Source organism: Lepisosteus oculatus, chromosome 24 (assembly GCF_040954835.1).
Source record: "Lepisosteus oculatus isolate fLepOcu1 chromosome 24, fLepOcu1.hap2, whole genome shotgun sequence".
NCBI classification, from domain to species: Eukaryota; Metazoa; Chordata; class Actinopteri; order Semionotiformes; family Lepisosteidae; genus Lepisosteus; species Lepisosteus oculatus.
In genome coordinates this window covers 9,047,217-9,063,867 of record NC_090719.1, presented here as the reverse complement: position 1 = coordinate 9,063,867, position 16,651 = coordinate 9,047,217, and the positions used below count along the sequence as shown (strand labels likewise).

At 41.2% G+C, this 16,651-nt stretch overlaps 1 non-coding gene across 1 annotated transcript; it reads left to right on the top strand.

The window, feature by feature from the left end:
- Window positions 1-2,150: 2,150 nt before the first annotated feature.
- LOC107079853 (uncharacterized) lies at window positions 2,151-15,818 on the top strand. Its single transcript, XR_011183518.1, has 8 exons — window positions 2,151-2,480; window positions 3,168-3,259; window positions 3,361-3,506; window positions 3,785-3,828; window positions 5,218-5,311; window positions 6,090-6,183; window positions 14,493-14,827; window positions 15,744-15,818. It is a non-coding gene; the product is annotated as an uncharacterized protein (transcript).
- The last annotated feature ends 833 nt before the right edge of the window (window positions 15,819-16,651 follow it).

The following is a 16,651-nucleotide window of genomic DNA, read 5'->3' as shown; positions in this document are numbered from 1 at the left end:
CATAACTCTTCTTTTTCTCCACTTTGTTTTCTGCCTCCTTATCTGAGCAAGTATCTCTTATTCCAATAGCAACAACGTCTGAAATAACAGATTTCGGTTTTATCCCATTTGTAAATAATTTAGAAACTGATGCCCGGCACTACCTTTGTTTCCCATTTTTTGGTATTATTATTGCAATTCTTTCTTAGCCAAAGAAAGCGTGCATTCTCCAGTTGTTTATCTTTTTAAATTATTTTTGAAGAGGCTAAGGAGGAGGTGAATGATGTGCCTAGAAAAAAAATCAAATAATTAATTCAGGCTATAAATGGGTACTTTTTAATGTGATTTTGTGTAGCATACAGAATGTACACAGCATGCCTCTTTTACTGTATTCACTGTATATTTGGTGTGGTTAAGATGTCTGTGTGTTCCATGAAAATCAACACAAGTACACTGGAATTAAAAACAGGTGAGCTGGTTCACTGATTGGTTGAGTTCACATCTTTGGGGACATTATTTTGTGTTTTTTAGCACATGTAGTGTCATCCATACAATGTTTTTATATAATTTCTTCTTCTTCTATAAACAGCTTCTATATTTCAATCTATTTAAAAATACAAACTTCTGACTGTACCTGCACGTTCAGTGTTACCAATCAGAGAAGTAACTAGTTTTTAAAATACTGTAAATACCATATTCCTGGAATTTCACATTTCTAATGTTTCTAATTCCAAGCTTCTTCAGCACTTTTCCTTTTGGATATAAAGCACAATGATCATCATAACTCGGGGAATCAGTGGAAATGCAAATGTGTTTAACACAGAAAACAGGGAGATGACTCGTCAAACAAAGCTATTGAACCAACCCGTGAAAGCTAAATCACTTGAACGATTTGCAGTCTAGCTTGATGAGATCCTTGAATTAATGTGCAGTATTCAACAAAGTGTAATGAGTTTGACAGGTCGAACAGCTTGATCTCATTCATAACATTTACTTTCCTTTCTTTGTGAACGGAGATCAAGGACTGCAATGCCTTCCTTATTGGGCCTGTTGAGGTTCTACATAGACTTCACTATGTCAGGATTCTGTTGCTTGAAAATAACTGCAACTCCTCTGCAGTGCCACCTGCACTGACACACTGTACAACAGGCTGGAGCTTAAGGTTCTCATTGGTCCAGGCACCACCGAAACCTGCAATTTCAGCCAACCTGCTTCTAGAGTCCTCTAGGCTCACAAGATGGTGATTGTGAATGGATGAGGTTATTGGTGAGTGGTGTTTGTGAAAATCATGTTAATCAAGGGTTAGTTTTTATAGCATGCACAGTGCTAGTGGGAGTTGGATCTGTGATTTTGGACAAACCCCTCTCACCAGCAATATACTGTAATCAGTTAACATTCTCATATGGGGCTAATTAAGGAATTAGTGAGGGTTAGGTGGTAACTCCCACTTGAATGTCTGACCTGGTGGCTCTCTGTTCAGATTGCCTGTCAAGGGTGATAGAGCTTTTTCTAGTACAATGTCACGCTTGTGCGATTCATTGTCCAAACCCGTCAGAAATTTGCTTGAACACATTTTTATCATTGCTTTTAACATGCAGTTTTGTTTATCCTTGGTTTCATTTGGAAAGTGCTTAAAAAATCTGTATTTGCAAGCAGGTCTCTATTAAAGTTCTACTGTCGATTTATTCGGACAGCGGAGCAGGTGAGGCATTAAAAGAACGCCCCGCATGTGACGCCTGGAAAATTGCTACAATTGCGTCAAAAATGTCCGCAGGTTCAACAGTGACGTCGTGCAGCACTACATTCGGAATATCAGCACAAAAGATCATGAAACTGCACAGAGACGGAGAGCCTCAACAATAAAACACACCTTGCAGAAATGGTGCTTTCTGGGATGCAGCACTCAACGGATTGGACACCTAAACCGAACATGATAGTAAAATAAAAGCAATTAAAGTTGCCGTTGCATATCCAAGAATAGAAGGAAACAGATTGATTAAATTTCCTTGAGTCTGACATGCTTAGATTGACATTGTGTATGATAAAATAATTTAATAACTTTTATACGAGAACATACGTTCTGTTAAAAGAATTAGAGGATTGTGATGAACTGTTCTTTTGTCATTTACATGTCTTGTTTTCTGTAGTGTCAATGCAAATAAAAACTGGGACACTGGGTCTTATTCAATAGCAATTATTCAAGCTACTGCAACAGCAAGGCGACCTGCAAGCGCCTTAGATTTCCTAAAGCGTTGTTACTTTTTAATTTTACAGTCCTTCGATCATTTTTGCATAGTTGAGCGAATGCAATGCATTCCTTTAGGCTTTAACAGAAATGGCCCTTTTTTTTGGCGCTGCTTAGAGCGCCAATAGCTGTTACACTCGCTGAAGTCAGGCGGGGCCACAGCAGTACAGTACATGTTATCATTACCTCTGCAGTTGATTCTGTTGAGTTCAAACGCCTTAACAGAGGAAAGGTATCGCTAGAAACATTTTAACAGGTAAATAAACTGTAATGGGGTTATTCTACGAAGAGTGATGGTAAACCAGTAGTGGAAGTAGTTTTTCTTGAATAATAACTATGGTAACGATGGTTTGTGACTGACATTTATTAAAGAGCATTTTATTAGTTTGTTCAGAAACGTTTGCGGAGCGGTTGCAGAAATGATTTGGATATACAAAGAACGTCGCTGTAAACCGTTTAGGAACGTTTTCAAATAACTGGAAATTTCAATCTATTTTTTCTATGCATTTAATTAGAATTTGTTAGCAATTAAATTACTTTGAAAATGCTTCTCTTATTCAGCTTTTTCCAGTGGTCTGTCTGACCCTGAATGCCATGATAGTTGATGTTCAGTTTTTTATGTACTATGCTAAAATATTTACAGCCTGCTGTTGTTACGACCACAAACCGTACCTTAAGAAACAGTAAAGAACTGAACTTTTAAACGGCCGAAAAGCTATGGGCTCTCACTCCATCTAGCGGTGTAGTTTGTACACCGCAATCCTCTCTTTTATTGACGAGAGCGATGTGGAACTTTAATTTGTCAAATAAGAAACTTGAGTTTTGCAGAAGTATGTTTTTGTGCTGAAGTTTTAAGATATATAATTTTCAGCCACGACAAACAAGTAATGTTTGTCATCCATTTGCAACAGCAACAGAATGCTGTTTTTTCTATTTTCTTTAGTTATACAGGCTTAGAAAAAAACACTTGAAGATCAGAAGAACGTCATAATCAGATTGGGTTTTTGGATATGGCAGGCTCATCTAAAATGGAGGGTGAGTGTTATATACACGCCTGAATCAAAATGATGTGAAAATACATTTTTTTTTTCTGGGCAGTTTGAATCCTGCTTTTAAAGTATAATTTTCTTTCCTAGATCCACGTGTGCTTTAACGAATCATCACTCCTTCAATGCTTAGTGAAATGTCATCTCCCTGCAGCTCTGCAGACTTGGCTTTTCTTGTGCAGTTTGTAAAAACCTCAGAGGTCTTGGAAATCCCCTTCTCTGCTCTCTTGATCACAGTAAGAAAACAAGTACAACTCCCTTCTGCTTCCTGTGTGTTTATATTTCCCATCATGATCCACCATGATTTAAATTATTTATTTAAATTGGTAATTTAATTACACAGCTAAATATTCAGATTGACTGAAGAATCTTTAGCCTTCAGCTCTAGAGCAGGTAGTGGTTTAAATAGATGTGGGAAAACACGTTGGGCTGAGTAATGCAATGTGTGTGTTGGAAATATTTTGTTTAGTGCCGTGAGGGGAATTTTCTAAAAGAGGTGTTTATTTTCCCTTAGATGTGGAATGTGCATGGGAGATGCTGAAGGAAGCAAGGATCAAGGTGAGCTCAGTGTTTATTCACCAAGTGATCTAAATACAGCAGAGAACCCGTCTTTCCTCGTGCTCTCAGAGTCTATATGGATCGTGCTTTGCTGGTCTGTATTCTTCTGCAACAATCAGCCGAACACTAGCTCTCTCTTCTTCTGTTCTGGTTTCTTTCCTTGGGGTACTCCAGAGTATGCTGTAAGTCTAGAAACAAATGTGACAGGCCCCAGACAAAACAAGGTGCTGGGTCACTCCATGTCAAATCACATACTATGACACCCACCATCTTAGATTGGTCAGAAATAATTTGTTTAGTTAGAGACAGAGAAGTTTATGACTGCTCTTCGTAGTGTGATAGAGGATGCCCTGAAGAGAAAAAAAGTAAAACAAAGAGTAGCCATGAAAAAAAGTTTGTTTTCCCCAAATTGTCAAATTTTACATCACTAGCTGACAAAATCAAATTCCTGACCTTCTTTACTCTACATGTCAAAGTCATCATCTCTTGAAGGTAAAGCTTTAAAAACATTTGAGGACATTTTTTATCTTTCACCTTTTCTCACTTAGGAACAGTGGCACCCCATGGTCAGAAATTGGTATTATCTCTATAATGTGACATTTCACAACATTTTCATAAATCTGTGCTGGAGAAAAAGAAAAAGACCATCAACGTTTTTTCTGGGAGTAAATGAGAAAGGTTGAAGACACAATCATCCAAGCTGCAGCTCTACTGCTTGTCCTTCATAGAAACTGATGTTACAAGATGTTCATTTGGATGGGTGAGGGGTGGGGTGGGGGGTCCCATGGGTGACGTTTGACCATTTATTTGTATTCCTCGTGTCCTAATCATTTTCAGGGAAGAGCGTGGTACAAATTGGATGCTGGAAATTATACTGAATATTTTGTGAATCCAACCATTTTCGGTGCCATCAACTAGCTACATTTTCCACAGACCAAACTGAACAGACCACATTTTTACACAAAAACATTACAGGGATGCTTCTCTCTCTCTCCAACTATATAAATCATTTCAGAGCAATCCGAGATGGTGAGTGTCAAAATCCAAATTTCACCATTATTTCAGAGGGGATGACCCTGGTTCAAGGGGTCTGGACACATTAAAAAATTCAAAATTCCTTGAATACGTAATGTAAAAGGAGACTTTACTGCAATACCGCTGCTGTAATAATACAAATACTGTATCTTCTATTTGAAAGGCTTTTACTGTTTGTATCAAACATTCCTTTAATCACATACATGTGAGAATGACTGCCAATTTCACCAATTAGCCAGTGTATTACTGTTCACCCTGTGTGTCTATTTACAGATATCAGAGGTCTTAAAAGCCTCGTGTGATTTTTTTTTTCTGATGCAGCCAACTGATCTCCTCTCCCTCTACTGCTTTCAGCTCCATTTAGTTGAGGACGGTCTGGGTTTACAGGACAGGGTGACAGAGGAGCCCAGAGCACTGATGGGAGCAAGAGAACTGGAGACACAGAAAGGTATTCCAAGGTTATTCTGATCTGATCCAAAAATGCATTTGAAATACAATCGTTTCTTAATATATCAATTAAATACATGTTCTGGAACACTTCACTACGGTTGCACTCCTAATAATCAAGAAATGATAAAGTAACATCTTAAGTTATGAAGCTATATTGGGGTGGTGCGGTGGCTCTGTCACTGGAAGGTTTCCAGTTTGTATCCCGCGGTTATTAATAATAACAATAGTATTAGTAATAATAAGAACAATATAATAACGATAATATTTGTCAATGCAGGAGTGAGTGTATACAGGAGAAAAATGATAATTGAGTTTAGAGTAAGGGAATAATAGTTATTTTGGTAAAAATACAATGGTTTAAAGTGATGAAGACCACCTTAAGGGAGTGATATACTGTTGTGGTGACAGTCTAAGACCTGTGTTTCAATCATTTTTACACCACCAAATGAAACCAAATACCTTGCTCTTTCAACATAGAAAACGTGGAAATACCTGAAGATCCCTGTGTGTGATATCTAACCAGTAATGAGATTCCTTATGTGTGTCATTATCTTTGTGTTAATGGTACTTAAAATGTGACTTGAGAATAAATCTGTTTAATTGTTAGTCAGTCCTGTTTAATTGTTAGTCAGACCTGTTGGATTCCAATTAGGAACACACCATTTCACTTTCACACAACCCTAGCACAGTTTTTAATGCTGCGTATTGTATTTGTGTGACACTGGAAAAAGGTTTCAGCAACAGAGGTGCTGAAGATTGTTTTACATTCCATTCAGAAAGTTCCCCAGAGATGGATGGATATCTTGGCGCAGAAAGGAGTAGCCTGGATATTGCTACAAATCCAGAAACAGCAGACTGGTCTTTTCTCAGGTAAAGAATTTCTTCCTTGGCCTCGGCTGTAGATGTTGGTGCTGTTTGCTCATATCATGAGTTCAGTTCCCACAATGCTGTGCACCTGTGTCTACTCTCTTTCTGTTTTTATAGAAAAGGTCATGGCAGACTTCAAAACTTACAACAACAATAGTAATTTCTTGCATTTGCATTTTAATTTCCAAGTACTTATACATACAGTAGGAGGGACCCACTTCACCCACCACTAAAGTACAGCACAAGACAGGTGTCAAGCACCAGCAGCCCCACTACAGAGCACATCAGGTGGAGAAGTGAGAAACTGTTTCTCCTATTACCTCTACATTCCCCTCATGGATAACTGCAGGACAATGCTGATCTCCCATATCATCTAATTCCAGCTGCTAAATTTGTTTTCACAGCAGTGAAACTAGTATTTAAAAATATGAATGAAGCGGAAACTGACCACAAGAATGTGAAAATATACTGCCCTGCCAGTCGCTTTCATAAAGGTTTAGCAGCCAAATCAAAATGCAGCGCAACAAACAGACTGCAGGAACTGTGCACTGACCTGGTAAGTAGACCAGAGGCTGAATCCAAACACAGGCTCGAGCCCAGCAAGGTGCAGCAAGTTGGTGGTAGTGAAGAAGATACGAAGCGTCTTTCAGGACCCTATGCAGATGACACAATCCGGAAAGGATTGAACACACACAGGGAAGAGACGAGGAACAGGGCTGGTAGACGAATAGGGCGGGGTGTGTGTGGTCCAGGGCAAACAGTCCAAAAGGGAGTCCACAGGGAAATCCGTGGTGAGGCAAATGTCCAGAGCCGGGTGATCAATCCAAGACGAACAAGACAAAGTTAAAAGCCGGAGCGGGATCCGGGAAGGGGGAATGGAACCAAGTGCTCCAGGTCCCGGACTTGGATGGTTCAGGAAACCAATGCAGATCCCGGAACAGAGTGAGCGTCTGGATTTTGTGGGGAGACAGGAAGAGGGAGTAGGTGCACAAAATCAACTAAAAAGTGAACGAGCTGGAGCGCCCTTAAGGGCACAATCTGATAACAAATCGAAAGGGATCGGAGCAGAAAAAAGTCAGTCAAAGCATGGTCAAACAAGCAGTGTTGGTACACAGGATGGCAGGCAAAAAAACAGGTGTCATCCAGAGATGTAGTCCGAGTAAAGAGGAGTCGAAGCTGAGGGAGAACAGCAAAGCAAGCATGGAGCCAGGGAACACTAGAGACAACAGAGAAGACTTGATGACTGAGCAGGGAGCACAGTCATCTCGTGTCCTAAATCTCATAAGAGGTGGATAACCGAACATGGGTGGGATAGATTTTCATCCTGATCTTTTTGTTATGGTAATAGATGAGTTTAGAGGACAGGTGGAGGCTTATCCGGTTGCATCAGTAGAATGGGTTATGATACAAACTATATATCATAAGTCACAAAATAACCTCTACTTCAATATGTAATTACGTAATGTAAATTATATACGTTTTCTGATGGTGCAGTATGCACAATGTTGTTAATGAACAAATGATTGCGAGTTTGTGTTTTTTACAGGGAAAATATTACAATAGCACAAACTTATCAAAATATCCAAAACCCCCCATCCTTACTGTGGAAAAACAAGTGTTGTAACAGAAGAAATAAGGTTCTTGATCCCGAGATGAAGTGAAACAGATGAGTTTATTGCATGCAAGGAACAATAAAGCCGAAGTCTTGTTTCCCGCAAGAAACAACAAAACCGAAGTATTGTTCAACGTACTGTTACAAACTTTTGGGTTATATAGTGTTTTCTTCTCCGTTTCTGACGTCACTCGGTCTGATGGTAGAGAGGGGGGTTCATGGTATTTGGCCAGTTTACGATGTTCTGGGCAAATGGTCAGTTTAACATTACACCCAGGGGGGTTCCTAGCTGGCATCTGCAATCCTTATCAGTTAACCCTCTTTCCTGCCATAAACCCCAGCTTGTGACTTGGAAGTCTAAACCCCCTACAGAAAAGATTAAATTCAAACCCCCGTCTTCACATCTTTCTTCATTCCCCCCTTATAAAATATGGCATACGTCAGTGTAGCCTATTTTTATACATACAATGTCAGGGCAGATCTTTCCTTTCTTGGCGAACAGGTATGTATTGCCATGACATTGTACGTTCCACGGTTATGGCAAGATGTGATACATGTTTTTGTGCACGTGATGATTACAATTATACATATAAACAATACTACTCCTACAGATAAACACTATAAAAAGGTTCCACCCCAGGCCCCAAACACAGACTTTACCCAAAACCCAATTCCCCAATTTTCAGTATAATAGTCCTGATATTTCTGTCCCTCATTGTAAATGTGTTGGGCCAGATCTGAGATGTGCTCAGAATTATCAGGAATATATGTGCAGCATTCAGTGCCAATTACTGCACAAGTTCCTCCTTGGGCCGCCAGTACATAATCTAAAGCTAGTCGGTTCTGCATGGCCACTGTTCTGAGGGCTACCATCTCATCATTAACAGCCTTCAGACTAGATGAGGTAGACTTTGCTAATTCTTCTAAAGTCGAGGCCATTTGAATTAACTCTCGACTCAGAAAGTTCATGCCGGCTTGTGGAAATATTATACCTAAATAATATTCCCAATCAGCCAATTTTCTTTGTGGTCTGTGTTTAGGTCCGAAGGGGCTGTGGGTTTGAACACGGATATGAGGAACCACATATCCTAAATAACATGAGCCAGACCACTGGGCTGGCAACCATGGGTAGGCTCGTTTTCCACAAATGAAATATGTTCCGTTTGGCGCTCCCCATGCCTCTGAAAATAAGAAGCTTATACCGAATTGTGGGGTGTGCCGATCCCATCCTGGAATTTGGGAGGTAGAGGTGGATATATTTGCAGCGCTGGTAAGGTTGCAACGACTCCATCCAACCAAGTGCAGACCAATTAGTGTGCTGAAAACATATGTTTCCCTCACGTTCCTTATTGAGAGTCAGGTATGGTGGTGTATGGCTTCTGTTATATTTAGGAGCGTAAGAGCCTGTGAAACTCGTGGGCTCTAAGCCTCGCTCCTGTAGATATTGTAATGTTGTGCAGGTTAAAGTCGTATTATGGCAACCCCCCATAGTTTGTCATATTAAAATCTCCTAAATTATCCCTCCAAATGATCATGCCTATGACTTCCTCGCGACGCCAAGTAATGGCTCCCATAGGAAGTCCTCCCTGTACATATTTGGGTAATGCGGCACACACCCAGCAGGCACTTTGGTTGGTTTTCTTAGCTGTCAGATAGGAGAGGCCTAAAAAGGAATTAATTCCATGTTCTCCTTTGTGGGAGAGATGATCATTAATCCCTGCGGAACATAGTTCTACAGCAACAATTATCATTATTGACAGAAATTATTTCATTCTGGGTCTGTAAATGGGGATGAGGCTCGTCGGCAGTGTGGCGCGTGGATCCAGCGATCTTTTCCTTCCACTCGAACCGCAGACTCGGTTGTCAACAGGATCTGGTAGGGTCCGTCCCACCTGGGCTGGAGAACCTGTGAAGGAAATTTCCTGATCCACACCCACTCTCCTGGGATGAGGTCGTGCCCTCCTTCAGGTGGTGGTCCCCACGCCTCCAGGACCTGCTCGCGGGCTCCTTGGGTGGCCTCTGTCAGCTACTTGCAATAATACAAAGGAATGGTTGATCCCTCTGAGGAAACCCCAGTCTCAGCACCTGTAAGAGAACTTGTTTCAAATTATTAAAGGCGGCTTTTGCTGCAGGAACCAAGGCAATCTTGTCCTTGTACTGCACTCCCCCCTTAAGCAGATCTGTTAAGAGTTGTGCTCACCCTGCAAAAAACATATTACCCAGGCCCTGTTAAAATTCCACAATGCTAGACACAAAAGGGCCTTATCATAACTGCTTCTATTAGACACTCTAAAGCTGAAGCAACTCAGACTTGTGGGTTTCCTCGTCAGGGGAAGCACTCAGAATACCATCAACATACTGAGTGATCACAGCCAGTTGAAGCCACGTGATACCCTGTTCTGCATAGTCATTCTTTGTAATGCATAATATTTCAACCCAATAGATCTGGGATCAAACCACCCATTAAAATCTGGTACTCGGCAAGTAAAACTTGCTGTCCCAATACTCCTGTGGCCTCCTGCCATCTTCCCATATACATTGCTCTATAGTACACTGTTGAACAGAGGAGTGAAACAAGCAGGACAGTAGTGCTCCAGTATCCCCTAACAGAGAAACCAACACTCCATTAACAGTACATTTTTATCCACTGGACTGGGACAGACTTAGGGAGGCTACAAGGGATTTACAGGATCTAATCGTTAGGTAAACAGATTTTCTCACAAGACGTTATTCTCCCCAGTCTCGATTCTAAACCTACAGCGTTTCAGCATGTCTGGTCTCGAGACATTCGAATAAAACCAAATTGTTTCCACTATTACAACTAATTGTATAAATTACAATTTATAATAATTTATAATAATACAAAAACTGTTTAACTACTTTTACGTCCACCTGTACTGTACTTATACGCTCTTATATTTTCCAATCTCCTTAAGTTGATTTTCGTCAAGTCTCTTTAGTTACGTCTCTAGCCAGTCCCGCTGGCTAAACACACTCACACCGTCATTTAGTAGACCAAAACTCACAGTTACACACATACATGCCGGCACACAAATTCATAAAACACACATACACATCGAGAATATATTTTTCTCTTCGTAATACAATGTGCTATATTCTTGTTTTACTTTTACATGAATCCTTTTAATTCCTGAAGCGCACTCCAGGTTCGCTGCATTTCTAATTTCGGGTGCGGTACTTTAGCCCACCGGTCAATATCTTACGGTTTTGGATTTGATCGTATGGGGGAAATCAGGGAAGGTAGGTGCGATTGCAGACCCCCTCGACGGGGTGCGAGACAGTGTTAGAGTGGCGCCGTCATCAACGGCACCAGCCCCTGCTACATCAAGTCCTTTCCCACTTCGAGTGAGAGTACAGACCTGCGGGCGCCCTCCCTCTAACAGGGGAGACCCTGATCCGTCTTTATCACACTCATACCAAGTGTTATCCCAATCAGACCCCCCTTCTCCATATGGCCACTGAGGGAATTGATCCCAATTATTTTCGTTTCCTGCCTGTTTGTTCCCCTGTGGGAGAGCAGGACATAACTTAGCCGCTAGCTGCAGCACATTTACCAGTGCAGCGTGACCAGGAGTTAATTCCTAATTCGTTTCTCATTCTCCTGTACTGCCTCTTTTAGCTTTTTTTTCCCATACTCTTTCGTAGTGAGTAAAGTATTTTTTTTTTTCGGGTATTTATTTTCCCCGTAAACACACTTTTAAGTCACATCCCAATTTCTTTCTTTTTCGTCATGTATCTGCCACCACTGGTGCCGGCCGTGCACCAGGGTGGGAGCTACATGCTTGTGCTTTTGCCAATCAATACTCATATATGCTTTCTTTACAGGCGTCTTCGCCCCAAATTCCCTCTGACAAACTCAGCTTTTTCCATATTTTTCTCCTTCTTTTCCGTCAACTTACACTTTTCCGATATTTAAACGGACCCTTCCACCACTTTCTCAAACCATCAGTTAGCGCACATGTTCAGTCTCTTTAAGATTTACTTTTGTCGTGTGTGAGGTAACAGCTCATTCAGTAGGGGGATGTTTTCACTTGGAAAAACCTGTGCATTACTGCACTCATTCAGCCAAGGGCGTCTGTTACCTCCGGATCTAAATACCTCTCAGAGACTTTAGAGAGGATTTACACCGCACTGTTCACAGGTAAGAAACGAGACCTCGAAAACCCCCTTTCTTGATCAGTAATTCACCATCCCCAGAACGCCAGCATCGCTGCTTTTGCCCCGGGGTGGACTTACGCACTGAGCTCAATCAGGGCGATTCTCGGGTCTCAACGTCCTTTAAATCCTGCTACTTAATGCTTTGCTCTTTTATTATGAGGTGTGTTTATGTTAGTGTCGTGCGTGTGTATATGTATTTCACAAACAAGGAAAACACCAAAAACATACATACATATATCTCCTCCACTCCTGCTTCCTTTAAAACAAAAAAAAACCACGCCACGCCAATCTGTGCACGATCAAGGCGTAGCTAATCTCAGGACCCCGGGCGTAATTAAAGCCCACACCAATCCTGGATTATACGTGCATTTAATGCACCACTCAGCTCCAGAACCCCGGGCGCAATTAAGGCCCACACCGATCCCGAGCCACAGAACTCCGGGTGCAATTAAGACCCACACCAGTTCTGACCTTCAGAACTCCGGGTGCAACTAAGACCCACACCAGTCCTGAACTACGTGCATTTAATGCACCACTTGCTCTAGAACCCCGGGCGCAATTAAGGCCCACACCGATTCAGAGCCTCAGAACTCCGGGTGCAATTAAGACCCAAACCAGTTCTGAGCTTCAGAACTCCGGGTGCAATTAAGACCCACACCAGTCCTGACTTCACGGTAAGGGTCCAAAACCCGTTCAAAACTCCACGCGCAATTAAGGCATACACCAGCTTCGAACGCCTGTACACAATACCGCGGAACCCCTGCCAGACCAAATTCTGGGCTTACAGCAAACAACCCATTACATACACCGGTGCCTTCCCCGGGCCAGAGGAATTCAGAAACTCACGTTTACTCCGTCATCTCGGGCGATTCTCGCAGGGAGCAGAGATTTCCCAATCGGTCAGAGAGAGTCGGGACTTTTAAATAAAAGAGGAGTCCTTACCTCTTAGTTATGTGCGCGCTGACCGTCTCTCCTGCCGATGGGAAGTTCTGCGCCTTCTGGAGCATCCTGCCGACTACGCCAAATTTGTTGTAACAGAAGAAATAAGGTTCTTGATCCCGAGATGAAGTGAAACAGATGAGTTTATTGCATGCAAGGAACAATAAAGCCGAAGTCTTGTTTCCCGCAAGAAACAACAAAACCGAAGTATTGTTCAACGTACTGTTACAAACTTTTGGGTTATATAGTGTTTTCTTCTCCGTTTCTGACGTCACTCGGTCTGATGGTAGAGAGGGGGGTTCATGGTATTTGGCCAGTTTACGATGTTCTGGGCAAATGGTCAGTTTAACATTACACCCAGGGGGGTTCCTAGCTGGCATCTGCAATCCTTATCAGTTAACCCTCTTTCCTGCCATAAACCCCAGCTTGTGACTTGGAAGTCTAAACCCCCTACAGAAAAGATTAAATTCAAACCCCCGTCTTCACATCTTTCTTCACAAGGAATTTGTCAAGTGCACAATACTGTTGCTGAGACATAGCGACTTTTCAGTGATCACAGTCAGGTCCAAAAAAAACTCCAATAGATTAGCTGAGTGTTTTGCTCCCTCAGTGAAATCTGACCATTAGAAATTTAGTGGATGTTTAATGCTGCCTAAAGGCGATGTCTCTTCCTTTGTTTGTCTATATGTCTATCAAGTGGAGATCAAAGAAACTACCAGACAGAGTTAGAGAACCTATGATAATAATGGAAAATGTATTCCTTTGTCATATTTTTCTGGTTTTTAGCTAGGAAAACTGTGAGGAACTGTATTAATCCTCTTGCAGAATTTTGTTTTTTAGTAGTAAACATATTGGAAAAGCACTGAAAAAAATTTGACTTGTAATGAAAGAAAATGATGAGCATTTGTTATTTGTTTCATTGTTTTGGATACTTTTTCTGTTCTGCACTGAAAAGGATGTGTAAAAAATCTAATGTTTAAGGTATGATGCCCAAAGGTTAACCTTGAATTTGAACCCTGGAACAGGCCTATATTGTCTATATTTTCCAAGATTGTACAAGACGTTTAAGGGCATGTCCATCCCAGGCACAAAAGGCCTGTGGAGGGCTGGGGGTTATTTAAATTTAAATTTGGGGGACCAGCTTGTAAATGCCCAACTTGGAATGTATCCTAGATACTGGGCTTAGCACACTTGCTCTTATGAACAGTGCTATAGGTGCTATAATACACAAGTACAGTAGTCAGGACCACTGTTCCACGTCTTATCCAAAGGACAGAGCTTCTACAGCATGGAGTCAAAGGTCACCTTACAAAGACATTGATTTGGAAATTCTGGTCATGAGGCAAGACTGCCACCCAGTGGTCCATCAACAGACAATACATTGCTCAGTGGAATGTTTCACATAGCAAAAAATGGATTAAGCTAACCCAGGACCTTAAATGTTATGAAAATAAATGAATAATTGTTAATGGTTTGATATTTCCAAGCTTTTGGAAGCCGGTATACCCATGCAGCTTGTCAATGCTATCCCAGCTGCTGTACTTTTACTTACATCCTGGTATGATGTCTCACTTCTTGACAGCGGTGAGATCTTACACAAGAACCAGGCGCAGAAATCCAGGGAGAGCCAGGGCAGCCAGGGCCCAAGCCTGGGACAGGAATCATGGAATCCAAGGAATAGCGCCTTGTCCCTCTCCTCGCTCACACAAGACCGCCGCAGACAGCTCCTGAAGGCAGGGTCACCCAGAGGTCGCACTCTTGACCGCCTCCAGCAGCGGATCTGCCAACAGAAGCTGAAGCACCGGAATGGGGAGGGAGATGAAGGCCCAATTCATACACCTGTGGTCACCCAGAGAGGCCCTCTTGTTAGGAAAGTCCGGAAGGTCGCTTTTGCGCCTCGTCTGCCAGCCTATAGAGGTCAGTAAGCAGCCTGGATGTCACAGGGGTCAGAAAAACACTAGGAAATGGAGTAATGCCAGGAAAGCCAGTGAGAAAGGAAGATGTTGACAATTTATCTGTCTTCAAGAACAGGAAGCAGGCTTCCAGAAAACTACAGTGTCATATTGTGCCTTTTATTGCAAAAGCTGTTTAATTAAAAAAAAGGCGGTGGCTTTCTTTTGTATGATTAGCCTTCAGTCTTCATTCACACACTGTGATATTTGGATTGAGGGCATTGCAAAGGTGAAAAATGATAAAAAAACAGCTGTAGCTATAGTTACCCCATAAACATCTGGAATTATGGGTAGTTGTTGTGTATGACCAGTCAAAGTGTTTGGGCAGGAGCCGTTTACTACAATTTTTTTGTAGCTTTTTGTTTTATCAGTTTTATTTCTGAAAGAGACTACACCAGAAGACAATAAAACGCACTGTCTTAGAAAATATATCTATCTTTCATCATATGTTTTTCACTAACATTAAGTTACAGTAGTGCTGTTCCCAGTTGGGTCTTGAGTCTTCAGAGGAGAGCTATTAATCAAGCATCTAAATAAATACAATACTAACACAGGAGTAATAACATTTACAAAGACAGGAGGTTCTTAAACAAAAACAAGTAAAAAAAAACGTTTACAATTAGATGCCTAATCTGTGTTGGTGCAAATCAAATGATAATGTAGATCAGAAAGCATTTTCTTTTGGAAGATTCTGAGCCTTTTCATGAAATGTGAGTCATAAACATAAATGCAATTACACCGTCCAATTGTTAGATTTCTACTTGGAAACTTTCACAATTTACTTGGATAACTAGAGTTGTGGAGGATAACTGTAGCTTTAGAGCACAACATTCTCAGATGGCCTCATTTTACTTTTCATGGTTCATTTGCTGTCTCATCAGGATTAAGTACAGGGAGGGAGAAAACGGACAGATTGGAGAAACCTCTATTTAGTGATAAGTTGTCTACACTGAAATATGGACCTCGCAGATTGACAGGTCATTGCTGAGCTAGCTAGCTTTTTAGCCACGGAGTTCCAATCAATTCTTAGGCCAGTATTGATTGTTTCTAGAAAAGGTGATGCATTTATAAGGCAGTATTAATATAGTTTGATGTAGGGTTAAGAGATGATGGATTACTTGCAAGAAGAATTAGTAATGCTAAACTATGCTATGTGGCATTTTCTAGTACTAGTATACAATTTATTGAGACATGGAACAAAACAGAAAACCACTTTGTATGCTTAAAAGACTACCAGGAAAGACTTTTCAATATCTGTACTGTTACTTCAAGACAAACACAGTGTCTAATAATCAGACGTGAACTATTTCTGAACTAACCTGAGCTTATAATTAGTACTACAAAAATAAAACAGCTTCTTTTGGCAACATCTTGTTGAAAGTAAGTGTTCATGCCCTAGAATCATGCCTTCATTGCTTTAAATCCTTGAACTGCACTTAATGCCATTTTATAATGTCCAGTTTCCAAGTAGCTTCTATTGTAATACCACAAGCCTGATAGAATAGTAATTATACTGTTGAAATATATTCACTAAGCAGATAATTGCTAAAGAGTCATGCAGAGCAGAACCTTGGTTTGGCATCTCATCCAAAAGAAGGAAATCTTTTACAGTCACTGACAGAGGATCAGAAGGAACTTTCTAATAACCTGCTCATTTCCTGAACTGCTGGACCTGCTAGACATCTGTATGGCTTGTACAGTATGTCTCTCACTTATGCCTCTCTGTCTCCAGGGGGTCAGGAGACAGCAGACAAAACTGTGGGACCTGTGCCTCTAAAAAAGAATGCTA